General features: G+C 27.9%; 1 protein-coding gene and 1 long non-coding RNA gene across 5 annotated transcripts in view; both read right to left on the bottom strand.

The window, feature by feature from the left end:
- Positions 1-20348, bottom strand: part of Lrch (Leucine-rich-repeats and calponin homology domain protein) — an 81510-nt gene that overhangs the window by 54644 nt on the left and 6518 nt on the right. The gene's annotated exons all lie outside the window — the stretch shown is intronic.
- On the bottom strand, positions 8297-8731 carry LOC136971408 (uncharacterized). Its single transcript, XR_010880160.1, has 2 exons — positions 8696-8731; positions 8297-8619 (listed from the first exon to the last, which is right to left on the bottom strand). It is a non-coding gene; the product is annotated as an uncharacterized lncRNA (long non-coding RNA).

The following is a 20348-nucleotide window of genomic DNA, read 5'->3' as shown; positions in this document are numbered from 1 at the left end:
TCTGGTTAATATCAATTATTTAAAATTTTCTTGGAAATGCCTCTTCAATGAGTTTATTGGAATCAATTATATAGCTTCTGCTACATCTGTGGAGTGTACTGTCACGTTTGAAAGGCATAGGAAGAGATTCAAATAGGAAGGATAGTCAGATTTCATTCATCATAAAAAAAAGGTTTATAAACATTAATTTGGAATGAAATAAGAGTGAATTGAAAGTGAGAAAACTGGAATGAAATGAAATAATTGGAAAATAGGAGACCAAGATAAGCAATGAACACCAGATATTTGTTGTGCATTGTGCTATGCTAAACTGATTAATTGATAGAAGGGTAAAAATTAAGTTGTTTGCTGTACCCATGAAAAATAAAACCACCTCACCAATCATTATTTTTGTCTAACAAATACACAGAGATTTACAAACAGAAAATCTAAGTGGCATATAGTTTATCCAGACTTTCTGCAATAAGATCAGCACCACACTCAGAAAGCCTTCCAGTACCTTCAAGATCAATAAATGAAATTGACAGCAAGAATGAAGAAATTAGCAGTAAGAAATTATTCATATCTGAAAAAAAAAAAACCTTTGGGAAAAAGATCAGAGTGATCCAATCAGACACTTTAACTCAAGCAGATCTACAGTAAATGATTTTAATCTGTGACTTGAGGTTAAGTAAGCAAAAGGCTGGGTTCTGGGTTCAGCCTTTTGCTGAACCCGGATCTGTATTTGATATAATACAAATAAAGTAAGAGTGATTAAGTTATTTCAAGAGTACACTTAACAAACTTTAAAATATTAAGAACATTAGGAAAAACTTAAAAATTCTGATTAGATTTTCTCAGATTGTCTGAGAATCTAATCAGATTAGAAATTAACAAGAAGATTGTAATAGGTACCATTAAAAAAATTTTTTTGTAGAACAGTATAATTATCTTAGAAAAGAATTTTCTCTTCTGTGTTACACTAGGCTTTTATATTTCATATTTTGAAAAAATTAAAAATTTTTCTTCAATGCTTTCCCATGTTATAATTTTTAAATAAAATTCCTACAAAATTTTGTAGTGCAACTAAATCAAACAAATTCTATTATTCTCATAGCATTATAAAAATGGAAATAAAAAATTTATAAAATTAGTTCTCTCTTTTTTCAGATAAAATAATTTAAAACTATATTATCTGTGTGTCATGCTAGATGATCTTGCATAGTGACTAAATTCATTTATTCCTGTAAAGTTTCTATATCATCATCTTGGTTTTAGTCTATTTTCAATATGTGTACTTCTGTTATTTTTAACTAGACCTAGCAGCAGCTCAGAGGATATGATATTCTGAGCCAACTTAGCTGTCAATACCCCCCATGTTATTGATATACCAAAAATAGTTTCAAAAATTAATTCACTCTAACTTGCAACTGGTGTAATTTATTAGTTTTAATTTCTAACAATTATATAAATGCAATGTTAATATTACATAGAGTATATTTCGTAAGTATTCTCAGAGACAATTTCATTCAATTAAAGTTTTATTTTAATTCAGTTTTAGGTATTAAAATTATTTGATTAAAGCAACTTTATTTCAATACATAATATAAAATATTTTAAAAAACTAACAAAATATCTCATAATAATGTGATTAAGGTGGTAATAAAGTACATGTTGAATCTTATTTTTCCCTATTTTTTCCACTATCACTACTTACAAAATATTTTTATTTTATATTCAAAATTATTAATAATTTTATTGTTTGATACAGTAATGTTTAGATTTTATTTAACTTTAAATAATATATTAAATTATTTTTGAATTTGATATATTATATTTGCATACATTGAAAATTCAATTTCCAGTTTTTATCATCAAAAATATTTATTTTATAAAGAAAAAAATGTACAAAAGTTTTAATATGTCAAAAATCAAACTAAAAATTCTAAAAAATTATATGAAATATTTAAATATGTAAATATTTTAACAGAACAACAGAAGTAGATTAAATCAAGGTAAGTCAGTCTACTACAAATTTTATCATGCTAGTCTAGTGTAAACTTTTTGTTTTTATAAACAGCTATTAAAGTACATTAACAATGATTTGATATAATTTATTTTAATATTTTTGCTTTTATGTTGTGAAATATCTTGATTTTTTTATTACAGTACAATATATTTTTTCATAATATATTATAATACAGAGTGTCCCAAAAGTCTTCATACATAAGAAAAATTAATTTTTTTTAACAAAATGTAACTTTATTCACAAAACATCCTCTACAGATTGTACATTTAAAAGAAATGGCAGAGTCATTTCTACATCTGGTGTTATGCATGTAGTTGTGCTTCAAATACATTCCTGAAAATGATCCATGTTTTATATCTCTTCCTGGTATACCATGGCTTTTGCATCATCCTGCTTTGTTATGGCCTTCAGTATGATGTCTTGCAGCATTTTAGATAAATGTCCACATTGACAATTTGCTTGCTTTTGGGAGATAATTTGCTAGTGTTAATTTCTCTATGTATAGAAACTTTTGGAACGCCTTGTATTATGATACTTATAAATTAGTATTGGTACAATCTAAAACTAAATTTAAACTATTTTTTTATTTGTTTAATTTTAAGAGTAAAACACGTGCATTCTGACATAGCTTCCTTAATAAATTTAATTTCTTAAAACTACATAATCAACAATACGAAACTTCTGGAATACTTCCCGTTATCACTCAAATATTATTTTGAAATCTAAAAACGAAAGTAAGTTTATTTAATCTTCTGTCACTTCCAAAGAATTTCTTTGGGGCAATGTAGGCTATCAAGATCAATCAAATGTAACAAGATAAATAAATTTGATTGAAACAGTAGTACTGCACTAATTATTCTACAAATAAACAGTATAAGAAATGTTTCTAGACATCTGTTTTCATAAAGAAAAAGTTTTCCTCTTTCAGAATGAATATTAAAGATTTATTATTATTTAATCAATCAAATAATTTCAAATCGGATTCAGTTTAATTTGTGTAGCTTAACTGAATCATAAATTATAATACCTCTGAGCATTCCCAGTATAAATATCGCCAAACAATATATTCAAAATAATTTTATTCACTGGATCAAATTACATTTACAAAAAAAGACGACTTGAATAGAAAATTCCTATATTAATTAATTAATTAATGTTTCAAAATCCGTAAAGATAACTTACGGAAAGAATTTGAAAAAGCAGAGACGAATAACTCCACTTGTCCCTCCGAAAGAATTGAAATTAAAAGTTCAATACATCAGAATAAATATAGCTAAAGATTTGAAAATTATAAAAATCACGTTTTTACTTCCTTTAAATAGTTTAAGTTATAAAACTGTACTATGTCTTGATGAACATCTGGCAAAAAATTATTTGGTTACGCCAATTTAATATGCCTTTACATTTTGTTCAGCAATCAGTGTATACTGTTATCAAACACTACGGGAAAAAACACACACGGTCATTGGCATCTAAAGGATAATAAGTAATTGACACAGGAATATCATTTTAGATTCTACAATCTGTTATTTGAGAATCTTTTAAAAAAAATATATCGACATAAATGTCATTCATTAAAATCACACACACTTCTTTCATGACTGAAGCAAGGGATATATTGAAAGAATACACGATATAATTTCAAAGTTTTTAATAATTTTTTAAATTTAAATATGAATTTTAGGAAATTACATTAAGTCAAGAGGAAAGAAGATAAATTTCGGAAATATACATTTTTATTAAATTCTGACCTCACAAGGAATGATGAAAAAAAAATTAAAATAAGTAATACGATCAGATTATCCAGCTACTGCCAATAGTCTGTGCCATGAAAACAATTATTAATAAAGACAGGATATTAAAATGAATAATATTTAATTTAATTTTCCAGATTTATATAATTAAGAATATTAGTCGATTATTTTTGAACTACAAAAAACTCATCTTCTAAGTGAACCTAGCGAAACAAATTACTGGGATAATAATACTGTTAATTTATTTGAATTAACAAAACGAATGCACATTAATTCAATCAGTTACACTTACAGTACTAGCTCTGAAAAATTATTTCTCTAATATTGTGCGAATTAGATGACTTGATAATGATACAGTACTTCAAGAATTATTCTTGTTTAGCATTACAGCATTACACTGTTTTGCTATGTGTTTTGATGATTAATATGGATTTAGTAAAATTACGACATAAATGAGAAAGCCAGAGAAACTGAAAGTGAATTTTCTATGAGGATGCAATCCAAGACAATTTTTTGTATAATGATTGATATGCATGCGAAAAAGCAAGAACTACAACCGTTTGTTACATTTTGATTTATTTTGAGATGATCTGCAGCAAAGAATTGAAATTTGAAATATTTTTTCTTGTTTAAATATTAACGCAACTGTTTATAATTCATGCTAAATTACTTAATTTGCAATTAAAATTAGACTTTGGATTATCTTCACATAATGGTTAAGAAATACTTGATGAATTCTTTATTTGTAAGCTTGGGATTGTGAGATTAATGGGATAAGGCAAACAACAACACGATCTGCCAAAAGAAATGTCTCACGGGAGGACTTTATGTATGGGAAACTGGCCTCGATACGCGAAGAAAACCAGAAAAAAAATCATGTGGCCAGCCCGATGATCAGGTGTCAACCCGATACCAACTATTAGTACAGTGAAAACTGCTTAGGCGACCACCTGCATTCTACGGGCACCTGTCAAAACGGGCAAAAATTTCTGGCACGGAATAGTTTATACATAGTCTTCGTATAAGTTATCCGTATTAAACGACCACCTGTGTAACGCGACCGCGGGCATCAATTTTTGGTCCGAAACAACATACAGCAACTGTAATAAGCGACCACTTCAGCGAATATATCTGGTCTAAACTCTTGTTCGAACCCACCTCGGGCACTTCGCACACCCTTGAAATTAGATGCAGTGTTAATGAATTAGTCTAGCAACAAGGGAAATTCATTTCAGTTTGTTCGAAATTGTCCAAAAAACGAAAGTAATGCAAAGTGCTAGCGTTAGAAGATGGTGTTAAAGTTATCAGAGAAAGTGACAATGGTTTATCACAACGACAATTAGCGGCGACGTTTAACTGTGGGAAAACGAAATTTATTTTACCGTAGATCTACAGTATATTCCTTACGGGTATAAAATATTGAAAACAATACAATTAATCGGCTGATCTCATTGTTTGATAAAATTTATTTTATTTATTATTTATTTTTTTGAAGCTCATATACAGTGCAGTACATGTGCGATAGTTTCGGTATCAACCTACCTTATTTCCACATTTGTAGAAAAATAATATCCAAGTAATTTTCGCCCGCAAAATATTTAAAAAAACAATAAACGCATTAATTAATGCAAAAATCAGTTTTACAGGCAACATTCCTTTTTGATTCCGCGATTGACCAATGACAATCGCGGAATGTAATGAAATCGTATTATGAGAAAAAATAATTAATAATTTAATTAATAATAAAAATGATTTCTTTAAAAAAATACTGTATTTTTAAAGTTAAAACAAGATTAAACTAACGAAAACCAAAGTGATGGAGAGATACGACGCGCTTGTATATCAATGACGTAATACACATAACTGAAGAGCAAACGAAAAGAACCAAGTTGAATTAATTAAATCGGAGAAAAGTGTGCATTATAATCGAGAAAATGTGAGTATTGTATTAATCTTTAAAATATTGGTATTAAATCAGTCTTATAAAATCACGACGACTCCTGTAAATCGAGTTATCCGATAAGAATAAAATACAATACCAATGTAGCGCTATCGTTGAAAAAATTCACTTATTTTTGCTCACTTCGAGTTTTGCTTAGTAGAAATGGTTAAAAAGTGCGCAAAATACGTACGGAAATACGGTATTACAGCACCACCTGTATTGGACGACCACCTGTCTAAAAGATCACTTTTTGAGAGAACCGTGGGCGGTCGCCAAACAGGTTTTACTGTATTCGGTGTTTTTATCCATCCGACCATCAATGGGCATTTGTAAGCATAGGTATAATGTTATAATATATAATGCAATGGAATCTCGTTATAACAACTTGAGGAGACCACAAAAAATGTCTATTAAACGGAAAGTTTAATAAACATTACAAATAAGTTAAATATCTAAATAATATTTAAATGTTCGCACATAAAAAGCAAAACAAAGGTGTTAAACATGCTACTGATACTTTATTTACATGAAATAAGTAAAATATATATATGTGGCGGCCGATATAAGAACTTTCCATCGCCACCAGAGGGCGCGTAGAAGTATATAAAAAGCTGGTTCGAACCTTTTTCACCGTTTATGATTCCTCGTACAGTAACCGCAACGATTGTGAACTCTGAACTTTTTGTTGGCGAACAACGTCACAACTAGTTTACTTCTAAATTCGTCAATTAATTCACGCCTACGAACTCTTACTATACTTCGGTTTCCTGTATCTAAAAGGACTAAATAGAATAAGCCCGGCGACGTTCCCTCCCTCGGATGTCCCTCGGTGCAATCTTATATTCATGTCTGAATTGAAGAATAAGATAAATAACAAAATTAAAAGGAGGCATAAACGGCTGTCCTTGCACTTGTGTCTATGACAACTTGTGACACGTGTTAGTTCACGTACAACTTGTTGCTTCAGAATTCACCCCTTTCCCTTGGGTACAGTCTTTTACCAGTTGCAAAACAATAGCGAAGAGGAGGGAAAGAAGCTGTAACGAGGTTGTTAGAATTCCTGCAATTTTCATTTCACTATATCATCATGAACTGAGAAAAATAATGTTAAAATGAAAGTTCGTTATAAATAAGTTATGTTCGTTTAACTGAACGATTATGTAGTGGGTTCCTATGGAGATAGTCGGAAAAAATCTAAAAGTTTATACAGTATAATCTCGTTATAACAAACTACAGTATATAAGTAGAGATATAGGCTTATAATGGAGTGATATAAATATCAATCAGTATTAATCACGAAACTGCTGGAATTTAAAGGGTCACATAATAAGTTTTACTGTTTTTTTTTTTTTTTTCTTCTTCTTCCTGCCGTAATTATCGAAAGCAAGCTACATTAATCAAAATGGCAATACAGTAAATCTGCACTAACTCCGATTGCGCATAACTCTGACAAATATTTTCGAAACAGCAATTTAAAAAATTTCTTAGCAATAGAAAAATTATAATTAACGAGTTTTGTTTTCGATATCGTGCATTAAATTACTGTAGTCCTTAAGTTAATTAATTTAATAAAGACTATCGTCATGAAAATGTCTGAGCTCATTTCCTATAATAATAAATTCAGCAGTATAATCTCAGCTCAGTAAAATTTCTGTATAGAACCGATCTTAATAAGTTACTATCAAGAGCGTCGCCAGCCAATGGGCCAGGGGGGAAAGATAATGTAAATTGATAGAGGATATGAATTGTATGTAGGTAAAATAAAAACGATTCATAAAGTTTTAATCATTTACTATGTACCGGAAAAGAAATATCTTAATTAAAACATTTTTTAACTTACAAGAAACCTAAGATTATTTTAATTAAAACTTAGCATTTAAATAATTTTTTTTCGAATTTCTAGGGGGGCAGCTTCCCCCTCCTGCCCCCCTTGGCGACGCCCTTGGTTACTATACTGTATAACCACATTTTTTTCCACGTGGTCGGAGAAAACAAGTGTTACACCCGCTAACTCAGACAATCTTTACCTCGGATTAGTCTTATTTAGCGGATGTTTACTGTATACCTTATTTACAAATACCGTTTTTCTACATGAATATTCATCTTTTTTTACAGTTTCCATAACATACAAACATACATCTAGATTTGTCAATAAACTACTGGTACCAGTGGCGTGCCGTGACATTTGATGATACGGAAGCTGTGTTTCTGTAAAAAGCCGACTTCCAGGCGCAACCAGTCAGTGATGGTCTAAGGTCCATTCGTATTCGTTTGTTCGATAAGCCAGTAAAAACCGTAGACTTCTCTAAATGTATTTTTAATTAATAGATTATCTAACGCATTTAATAAATAAGCAAGTTCAATATAATTACCTCTGTTATATTAGATTCAATAAATTCCCTAAGCCCTCTAAATGCCAATTCTTGCTTCGATAACATCCACTAATTTAGATATATATCTATTAGCCGTAACTTTGCTATAATTTTCAATATTTATTTTATATTGTTTACTAACGTTAAATTCTATTCGATTTTGATTTCCAAATTGCTTCAATTTTACGAAAGAATCTATGTGGCATTTACAATTCGTGTCTTTTGCCAGCTTTACTCAAATTATTTAAATCGTCAAAGCCATTCTTATTCCACACACTAATTTTATTTGAAAATAGTAGGCAAGGCCAACAAAACAATTTTTGCATTTTTATGCATCCACAAAGTCATTTTATGTCTTCATAAATTTTATCGTGAAAATGTCGAACAAATTTTTTTGTTGACGTATTTATATTTAATTTAGGCATTGGTCTTTCTCTTTTAATAATGTTTTCTTTTTCATTATATGGTCTTGAGCCAAAACTTTTTTGAAATAAATTTTCAATATCACAATTACATTCTAAATCGCTAGCCACGATATAAGGGCTAAAATTAAAAATAAAATTATATAAAAACTTACTTGTTCAAATAAAATATGTGATGGATATACAATTATACATACCTGGTACAAAATATTCAATTGTATGAATATACTTTTAAAGAAATTATAATTAAATATAGTTTTGTGAAGAAACGTACTGTACATAAAAATAACAAAATATTCTTTACTTTTTTAAATATTAAAACAATCTACTTAATTAAAATTGTTCCCTACCAGTGGCTCATGGACGGAATCACAGACGATCTTGGTAGGTGTGCAGTGCGTGCATGCATGCCAAATCCCGAGGGTGCCGATACCGGTCAATGTCAAATGCCTCTTTTGTCGCATCACTAATATACCTCAAAGAACGTGACAGGGTTGTTGTAAATTTTAAACGTTTCTCACCATAGCTGTAAAAATCTAAATTTGTTAAACTTAATAGTCATTTGTTTTCTAACTAATTCGTTTTAGGACCAGGTGTCCACGGAAATTTCCAAAATTTACAACTTTTCGGTCACTCTCATTGAACTGGAAGAATTTCTGTCTTTATTACGTCTAATATTACGAAGAAATCAGTCCCCACTGTACGCTGCTAGAGATTGGTTCCGTTAAGCTTTTGTTTAAGTAAAATTCCGTCTCTTTCAGCAGGATTTTATTTATGTCCCCAATTCCCTAATCGCTTAATTATTTAACTACTTCTTAAGTAGAAATAAATTGAAACCAGTTACTTTGTACCTGAATATTTTTAGTCTTGGGAAAAAAGTGGAAAAACAAAATTTTTATGACAACAGATACATAAATCGTAAATTTTAACGAAAATAAATTCTAGAGCTTTTTCTGTACCTCGTGCATCTCTCATTCATTAAATTTAGTTGTAAATGATGCTACCAAAGTAACAGTTAATTTTTTACGTTTTTTTTCTACATACCCTTATAGATGGGGCACACGAAATCGTAATATCACTGGTTTAATATTGAAATCCGTAAGTAATATGAGATGGGAGAGCAGAATAAAAATATCAAATATTTTAATGGATTTTTTAAAACTCCTGTCAACTATACAGAACTATCATAAAAACATAACCCAACCGATAGAAATTTACTGGTAAGTTATAAATCTACTTGTGATTCACATAATGGGATGAGGGCGGCCAAACATCTAAGCAGGCAGGCGGATAACAGCCCAGAACTGGTCCTGGATAGAACCATTGGAAGCGTTATACGTATGTAGCTTCCACCAGCTAAACCGGGTGAGGTTGGTGCTCTGCAAAGCGCATGCGCGAATGAGTATAATCTGGCTATTTGGAAGCTGACAATACAGCGCTTCCATTCCGCCACTAATATTCGAATATACAATAGCAATCTTATCGTTTTTTTTCACATGTAGTATAGAAATTTGTAATAAGATACATAATGCAGTTATAATAAAATATTAATTTTAATTATATAAAAATAATCGCACAATATGTATTTATTTTTTAGAAAATACGAGGGAAGCGGCGCTTCCACCGCTTCCAATGACGGCACGCCACTGTTCTTTAGTATAAATAGATGAAAGTCAGATAGCAACAAATCTGAAATAAGTGGTGAATAGGCATATAAAACTTACACAATTTACTGACGACTTCAATTTTAATCTAAAAGTTTTTAGATACTTAGATTAAGATTCAAAAAGTAATTTTATTTCTAAACTTTTTCGCATGGAGATGTGAAAAAGTTTGTTGCATTTGTCTTGCACGCTTCTTATTTCCATTCAAGACAAATTGTGCTTGCATGTTTTTGCGATAGGATTCAAGGATCTTCCGTTTAGAGAGAAGAAAAAAAAAGTGAATTTAATTGTGTTTCAATCTTTAAAGAATTTTATCAACAAGATAGGAAACCACAGGAAAAAGACCGAGATTAAATGTCAAAATGAGCTTGTAAATAATGTTTGATTATTCATATATCAAATTTGATGTTGTCGGTCGTTTTTGACAAAAACAAATACGTATAATAAATTTTGGTCGATGACCCTGATAAAGAAAATGCGGTGTCTTTTTACAATAAAATGAACAGATGAGTAACTTAGAAAGAATTTTTCGATTATGACGACTATTATTTGCATAATGTTGATATAATGAAGATATGCCAACTACATTGACAAGATCATCAATCAGAGACGAAATCTACGAATAGTGCTGAAAGATTGAAACAGAGAAATGACTTAAAGTTATAGCGCAATATCAGAAACCATTCAGAATGAAAGGTAATAGGATTTTTGCCAAGCATGATAGAAACATTATTATTAAAGACCTCAATTATAATGATTTATGTCAAAAAACTCACGAATATAAAAAGCAAATTCGTTTCGATTATTATTTTATTTAAAATTTCTAAGTGATTTGTATTAAAATGACGCATTCGTCATCTCATCTGAATGTTGACCAGGATGCGATAGCAACTTTTTATCTTTGCCTGTACTTTATATTTGGAATTATTAATTATTATTTTGTTAGAACTGAAATAATCTTAAATTCGAATGAAGTATTAGTTTAAATTTCCTAAAAGGGATTTACTTGAAATGAGATGTTTGACCTTGAATTTTCTGTGAAGTAACCAAGTTGTTTCTATTTGTCCAGATGGTACTCACAATAATGTTTCATTAATAACCGCAAATAAAGTAAAATTATGCTTAAAAAATAATAAAGTTACTGTATCAAATTGCCTTTTTTACTACTATATAAAATAAAAATAAACTGAAATATTAATTACACAAAAGCATTACTATAAAATAAATTTTCGTAAATGGAATCTCTCATTGAGAAAAATGATCAAAACAAATGATAAAGAATTAGTCAAGTCATTTTACATGTTTCTGTTTTGGTTTTGACTATAATTCTGTTCTATACTTAGAATATGATGGAAAACATTTTCCATTAGATTTTCTACTGACAAAGCAATCATCAATACATTTATTTCATCGAAATTATATTTTATATCTATTCAGAAACTTATTAAATAATTACAATTATATGAATAAACTAATCATAAAGTATGAATTAATCGCTCAACAATTTGTTATAAATAAGATAGTTTCTACTGTAGAAAAATATTATAAAAAACTTATAAATTAATAAAACATTAAAAAGTATATTATATTAATAGAACAATTAATGTAATTACTTTCATTTTCTTTTAAGAAAAGAATGTAGCTATCCTCTTTCTTTTAGTTTGGTTTAAAATGTCAAATGTATTTATATAAATCCATATAAAAATAAGAAAATAACATTCAAATCATTGCTGATATAAAATTAGACTAAATATTCATCATATCTCATCAACATATGTTTAGCATGCTTGATTCACAAACTGTCACCATAAAGTCTAGCATCCAAAAAACAAATAGAACTATTGCTTAAATAAATATTCGATTCTCTATATCACGGAATACAAGCTGTTAATATAAATATCAAGTTCGTCATTCTTCAGCTTTTCAACGTGAAACGAAATGCGATTTCAGTTATGGTTTTAAAACTAACCAAAATCGCAATCTTCTTTGTGAAAACTCTTATACACGTGTTCAATTACGATATAGCCATCTTGCGGGCAACAATCTCTTAATCTAATGTTTGGCTAACGCTCACAACACTTTATAAAAATAAATTAACTGTTCGTTTCTCAATAAAAATTTGCTAAAATTGGAAAGATTCTCATCTTCGATAAATGTAACGAATTGCGATTTCGAATTTTTTTTTTTTTTTCTTCTTCTTAACTTAATAATAACTCTTATTTAAAGTGAAAATAATAATTTCTTAGCTCAATAAGTAAAACTATGCGTGTCAATTTACTCAAATCTAACAGGGTTAAAAACACCAACTTGACCTTTACCGGTGCCAGTTAGAATAGTTAAAAAAGAACGATAAACCTTGTCCCACTTTCATAAGCATCATACTGTTAAAGACGTGTGTATAACACGAACTGAGTGATTTATGGTTCCCTTTTTTGCACATTAAAGTCTGGGAGATGACAATCTTTAGGGAGTGTGAAATATTTATTGACACGACTACGAACTTGTTCCTAAAAAAGGGAGAAAACAGCTCGATGAATAACTGCATGTTATTGACAAGAATGACCGGTCCATTTACTTTTCTTGCCGAATAAGGCTGGGTGTCGAGAATAATCATCAATAAGTATTAACAAATGGGATGATGATTTAGATATGTGTTAACTCTAGTAACTGAACTGGGTCTATATGTAATTTTTAAAGATCAAACGCGCAAAGTTCATCAACATCTAAAAATTATGCTGAAAATTTTTCTTAATTAAATGAAATAGATATCGTAAGTTAACATTTATTACTCAGAAATGGCATATTTTTCTGTTCCAAGTAATTTATTACATTTAAAAGCTATTCTAAATTTGAAAAATAAATTTCCCATATCAAATTTATGATAAATTATAATCAATTAAATACCAGATTAATAAATAACCATATGATTAATATATTTTAAAATATTTAATTGATTAAATGAGAAATATGAATACATTTTTCAAAACATTAAAATTGAACCTGTGACTTACTGTAAACAATAAGTAAACAGCGTATAACTAGTGAAATAGTTGTCATAAGTTAGTTACTGTATTTTATATATAGACTGAAATGAGTAAATACTTTAATGCTTTCTGTTGGAAGAATTTTATGAATTACAATAGCTAACGTATCAAAATTATTTAAAATACAATACAATTACTCAAATATTTTTTGATTATTTCAGTAATTAATCACTATCTAGAAAAATGCATCCTATTACCTTATTGCGGTAATAAATTTGAGATTTTATATAATTTAAAATAAAATTTACTTATTTAATAGTTTTGATTTACTATAATTTTATAAATATATCTTTTAAACAAAAGAAAAATAATGGTAATTTTCTTTTTCTGATCATAACTTTCGATGAATTCTAGACGATATTATATGTATAAATCTTAAGTTGAATATCTCGAATTATTGCAAATAATCAGGTTTGACTGTTTGAAGAAAGATCAAACAAAATAGAGTAGAAGTTTTACCAAACTGAAGAAGACACAGCGAATGTTGGAAACTGATGATGACGAATCGATTTTAGAACTTGTTAGTTCTAAAACTTAGTAAATTATGAAAATTAAGTCAAATTAAGTGTAACATTTGTATAAAACATTATTAACTAAGGCTGTTGTCAAGAGATTTAATGCTTTTTATGAAAATGATAGTGGTTCATGATTATTTTTGTCTTTTATTTCAAAAAAAAGTTCAATTAAATTAAAGATATTAAATTGAATTCGATCAAATAATAAAAATAGTTTTTTTAAATTAATTTATCGAGTTAATATCGAAACAGAACATGTTTGATTAAAACAAAAAACAATTTAAAGTAATCAATACCATTAAAATATTTAAATATATAAGTAAACTAAAAGACTTTGCGACAGTTTTCAGGGACGGATTAAAGCGAAAAAGGCGTTAAACGAATAAGCAAATCCCATTAACTTCAATGGGGAAAATTATAAAATTATAATGCGTTCCATCTCGACTTAGTTTCCACAGAAAATATATATATTTGTATTATTGTTTGTAGGTTTTGTAACACGTAGCATCAAAGGCTGACACCATTTTTGCCCATTATAAGTGAGCAGATCTGAAATTTATCTGAATTATTCCTGAAAATTTGAGGATCCAGTTTCAAACCCGATCTCTTAAAGAAAAAAGAATGATTTCTTATTGTGTTGTGGCTGATATTGATAGATTATTAAATTCTGCTGAAATTAAAAAGTTCATTATTAGAGCAGAGATTTTAAAATAGACTAACAGAATTTTTCTATAATCAGTCACTTTTTCAGTCGTTCACAATTGTAACATGTAAGGAAAATTTTAAGATGATTTCTACGTCGACAATTTAAGTGACAAGAACATTCTCGAGAATATTTTGCACACATTCCAAAATAACTAAATTTTTGAGTGAAACACACACACATATATATAGTTTGTTTAATAAACAAATCTGGAATTTGTTTTTTAAACTGCATTATCAAAGAGACTGTTTAGAGAAACTGTCTGCAACGAATTATATAGGGCATATTGATGAGTCTCTCATTTCTTCTTATCTTTCTTGACGTTAAAACTGAATCCCATTATGACAAAGAATATAATATATTATCTATATATAAATATGCATATATTCATTAAAAATAAATTCCTCGGATAATAAATATACGTATGTAGACTACAGAATTTTTTCCTGATAGTACTAACATTTACAAACTCTAAAATTTTAAAGAAAAAATAAATGTTATACTGTATATATATATATATATATATATATATATATATATCAGTATATGTTTCCTTATAATAAAATCACTTCTCAACGCTAGTAAATGTGCAATTATTGAGAAACATTGTTGCAGGGGTCTTTCCATATCCTCCCTAATTAGGGTGAATCGGATTTTCCACAATGCTTTTAGCTTCCATAGTTAATATTCCTTAACGTAAATTTATGTCCATTAAGCTTTTATAGATAGCTCTGACCAGAAATGGGGCAAAACAATTTAGGTGAGGAAAAGAAATACCATCATGATTCGAAAAAATCCATAAAAATAAATAATACAGTTCGAATAAAAATTCAAATATCAAACTTTATTGCACAAATATTGACTCTCCAATAAGAAAAAATTTTTAATTGTTATTTATTGCAAGAAAATACATAGATTACTTAAATCGGAAAAATATTACTTTTAATTTAGCAAATATTCTAAAAATCATCATCTTCTTTATAAGAAATCTCAACACTTCATGTAAAGTTCAAATAATAAGTTTTAATATTAAAAAAAAAAGTTTATCACAATTTAAGCCTATATAAAAGCTTTAAAACAAATCTGCTATATAGTAATTTTCTGAGCCATTATATTATGTAACTATTTTATACGTATATATATTAACATATTTAAATACGTTAAACCATTACATCCTGCTCATCAATTATATAACCTTTCTCTTTCTCGAATTAGGTTCAATCAGCCATAATCACTTCCATCTCTGCTCTGGTGCAAATGCAAATTCTCTTCTCTTTTCATTTACATCAAAATTTAAGAAACACGATACATAGAATAACTATAACAAATGTACAGATCTAGAAATCGAAAGTCGTTAGAGGCATAGCATTGGATTTGAAAGTGAAAAATGTCGATCTTGAAAAGACACGCAATCATCACGGGTTTATAGATATGAGAATAAGAATAATTACTTAATTCTTAAATTGAATAAATTTAAAAAGCTGTAACTACAATAGAAAGGATTCTTGTGACACTTTTGTGGAGAAACGTTCTTCCAAAAAGCATATTGTATATAAAAGAAGCTATGTATTGGATATCATTTAGCTTCTTCAAATTCAGTTTCGATTATATTAGTCGCCAAAAAGATATCAAAGATATAATATGTATTCATTCTCTATTATATTCATTTTCTATTAAATTCTTGCAAAACTATGTAATATCTCTTTCTAAACTACATAAAATCTCTACGTAATACAAAATATTAAAACAGTACATTTCTTTTCCTTCGCAACATCTGCCAAAACTTTGTTTACATAATTTTAAAATTTATTATTCCTAAGTTTTGTAAATGCCATTGTGAAAGATTTAGGTAGTTTAGAAGAAACGCATTTTAAATCAAATTTTGTATCTTGTCAACCGGTGCAGAAGTTAAACCAAATAATTTTGTACGATTAAAAAAAAAAACTAAATATATTTAGTTTCTTCAATACCGTTCATTTGATGGTCATTAACTGTAATTAATTAATTACATTCAATTAAAAATCTCTTTGAAGAAACTAAAAAAATATTGAATGAGTTTTCATATTGGATTATTATTATTTTTTAGAATGATAAATGATAGATCATTATGAATATTTAAAGTAAATATTCCTTATAATCATTGACATTTATAAATATAAAAAAATACTTGTTATAAAATGAAATTTAATGGTTTAGCTATAATTATTCTCTCGACATCAATATATCCGAAATATCAGTGGAAAATTTTATAATTTTAAAACACTTAAATTTTATTTAATGATACATGTTGATTCAGAACAACGTCATAAATACTTAAGTATTTTACAAACTGGTATCTGCTATAAGATAGTAAAATTTCTCACGTTGTAACTTATATTGCACATTCTAATGCTATAAGTTGAATAAATATTAAATGTAAACATTTATTTATTTAAATAATGTTAAATTATGTAAATAATGTTAATTAGAATTCCTTTTAAGTAATTATAAATAATTAGTAATGTTCTTTTAAAATTAATTTCATTGCATAAAAAATTATGATGCAAGCAAAAAAGAAATATTGCGAAATAGTTAAATTCCGCAATATGGTAATGGTAATCAAATAAAGATTCCCAAGATTTCTTTTCTAATAAATTAAAATATAAAACTAAATTCAGAGAAAAATCGCGCATGAATTGAATGAAATTCGATGTCATTTTTCAAAATAAGACTTTATACAATTAGACAACTATATTACTGGGTCAGATCGCTCTCGGTCGTTATGTTAAAACAGAGCTCAATTTATTTTTAACCTGAAATACATTTGCAGACAATTTAAATATAACAACTGAAAAATAAATGCCTCAGTTTATTCCTAAGAGTGTCATCTAGTCTTATTTCGTACTCAATTCTTTCTGAATTTATCTGAGATAATACAATTTAAAAAATAAAAAATACGTAAAAATCAATTGAGAAGCTTTAAATAACCACTGTTTTGTTTTAATGCTGTGAGAATTAAACATTACAATGCGGAATAGACTAAAGAAATTAAAGACCTCAGAACAAATAAGCTAACGGGTAGCTTCAAGTTTTGCTCGTTACGAACAACTTGACCCATGTTATTGTTGTCATGCATGACTGAAGAATGAAGAACAAACCATCCACGAACAAAAATAATTTTTCCTGATAGTTCTAACATTTACAAACTCTAAAATTTTAAAGCAAAATTAATTTTAATTGATAAATTATATTTACTAAAAATCACGAGGATCCAGATCAGATTTGAATCCAGATTCCTCACTGCGCGATTATCCTAACAATTTAAACTAACAAGTGAGCTTTGTCGTTATAAATAATTGAAACGATTTCATTTGCATCTTTTGCATGTTACAAGATAAATAATTACAAAGTATGTAACTCGAAAGATTTTAAATTCACACGAAACTCGTATTGCATTAATTTGAAAAATAGGGAAAATTTCACAAGTTTTTATCCTGTACGATTGATTAAAAACATACGCAAAACGAAAAGCTTCTACTCTTAACAATAAAACACTAATATACTTTGTAAGAATTTTGTTAAAGTGGAAACAAAAATGAAAGATATGGTAATATTTTTCAAAAAATACTTAAATGATTAATAACTATAATTTGCATTACAATGATTTTTTTCTCATTTTAATAATTGGTTTTAATAATTATTCAAATTCTCTAAAATCGGTATATCACTTTCAAATTAAGTTCGTTTTATTAGCGAAACTAAAACTTAGCTTTTGTAAGATTTCGTGTATTATTTATTTATTTTTATAGAAATCGACAACTTTGAATTTTAAAAAATTTCATCTTTTGAATGTATTGAATCAATTTACAACTAGCAGAATTTTTTTTTATCTTCATGTCAATCTAAATTTTGAGAAAATATTTACTTTGTGGAATTATTTCTTATCATCTTAAAATATTTTTATATTTAACTCATTAAATTACATGATCGGTCATTAACATCATTTCCTTAAACAATGTCATTACAATAAACTTTTTTTTTTCCTAATTTTTATCGAACATTCAAATTTTCGAAGTTTAAAAATTTTTAGTTTGTAGCACAGTTGAAGCTTAATAAACTGATTATAAAAAACATTTTTTCGACTTGTTTCTATTTTTATAATTACAATACATACATAAATGAAACAAATGAAAAGGTTAAATACAAGAGGCAAAGCGGGAAGTAGAGGAACTTTTTCCCTTTTCCTCATCCGGTTCCCTTAGGAAGTTCTACTTTTAAATCGCTCCTCTTCTATTTAAAATGATGACTATTTTGTTTAACAAAATTCCTCTTTAATAATATTAATTTCTCGTTACTTTTATGGTATATACAGTTTTAATTCACATCTGAAGGAAAGCATATTTGAAGTCTTTTTCTAATTTTCTTAAATAAAAATTAACATTTCTGAAATTATTGCTATTTTTTTTTTTATTTTATAATTTACAGACTTAAAATTAAGATGAATGAATTTAAAATATGCAATCGTACAAATTGATTACATTTCTAAACAAATTATTTAGTTAAAAAAATTCTAATCAACAATGTAGACAGAAAATCTAAGTTATTTGATGAAAACATTATAAATGGAGTTAAGATTAATTTAAAATTCGATAAAAATTAGTTCATTTAAAATTACTTTAATAATTGTATTAATAGATAGGCGATAGCTTGGATTGGTTAAATTAGACAGAAAAAATAATAATTCAAAATTGTGGAATTTCCTTTTGTATATGCTATAAAAAATAATTTATAATTACTTACTATTTTCATTGGTTTAAGTACAAAATGCAATAGTTATATAATGTTTGTTATTATTTATATCTACAAAATAAAAATAAGTGAATATACGAGGTAGATTTAATAAATAAGGTACTAACCTTATTTAGGTTAGTACCTTATTTATTGAATCCCTGTTATCGTAGCCCCATTAAAGAAAAGAAACGTAGCATACAAGGTTGAGACTAATAATATTGAAAGAGTATACAGTATGCAGCCTGTACCAAAAGTCATCCCTGCCAGATGGCATTTGTGCCCACAGTGCATCAGAATCGAACAGCGAACTGTTACTCGATTTTTGATAGCCGAAGGCATTAGACAAAGTGAGATCCATTGCAGGATGTATGCATAATATGGATAGTTTGTGCATGAAGCTACAAGAAATGGATTCATAAGTCTATGTAGCTCGTCGTTTATGTTTGTTCAGCCTTTGAACTTTTAGTGAAGATACTTACGTATTAAAAAACCCACACAAAGATATATTTTAAAAAAAAATTTGCAAAAATTGATAAATTCGAATAAAGCAGGATATAATATTTTGTATATTTAGTTCGTTTTAAATTACTTTAATCTTTTCTAACACTTGAATTCACTTGAATTGTTTGTATTTTTCGCAAAGCTGTGAAATCTAGGTTATCTGTTTTTGTTTTGCTACATCCAATTAGACTAAACAATAGCACAACTGTTAAAATAATCAGAATATCTTCGGTAAAATATATGAGCTATTTTAATATCCTTTCTTTTTCTTTTTAATGATACAAAATGATGTGATGTAAGTGACATAACAATATATAAAAATTAATCGGGAATGATTTTGCTTGTTTAATAACGTTTGATGATATCATTTTTGGTCGTGATCAGTGACTCGATAATTAAAATGTTACGATGACGCAACGAATATAGCAGTGGTGTGAGAAAGAGAATGAGAAACAAATGTTAATGAAGGTCACGGAGTAAGAATTTATAACCTTGAATACGAAACATCAATGAAAGACAATCTCTAAGCTACAAGATAGGGCAATTACTTTCTACATTATTATTTTCAAATCTTTATTGTAAATACTTGTAAATACTTTAAGCATGGATAAATTTTCTATGTTTGTACACAAATAGGAAATTATATTCGTTAA

This window comes from Centruroides vittatus, unplaced genomic scaffold (genome assembly GCF_030686945.1).
Source record: "Centruroides vittatus isolate TY-2023 unplaced genomic scaffold, ASM3068694v2 contig_250, whole genome shotgun sequence".
Taxonomy (NCBI): domain Eukaryota; kingdom Metazoa; phylum Arthropoda; class Arachnida; order Scorpiones; family Buthidae; genus Centruroides; species Centruroides vittatus.
The sequence above is the reverse complement of the archived record's forward strand: the minus strand, read 5'-3'. Positions and strand labels throughout refer to the sequence as shown.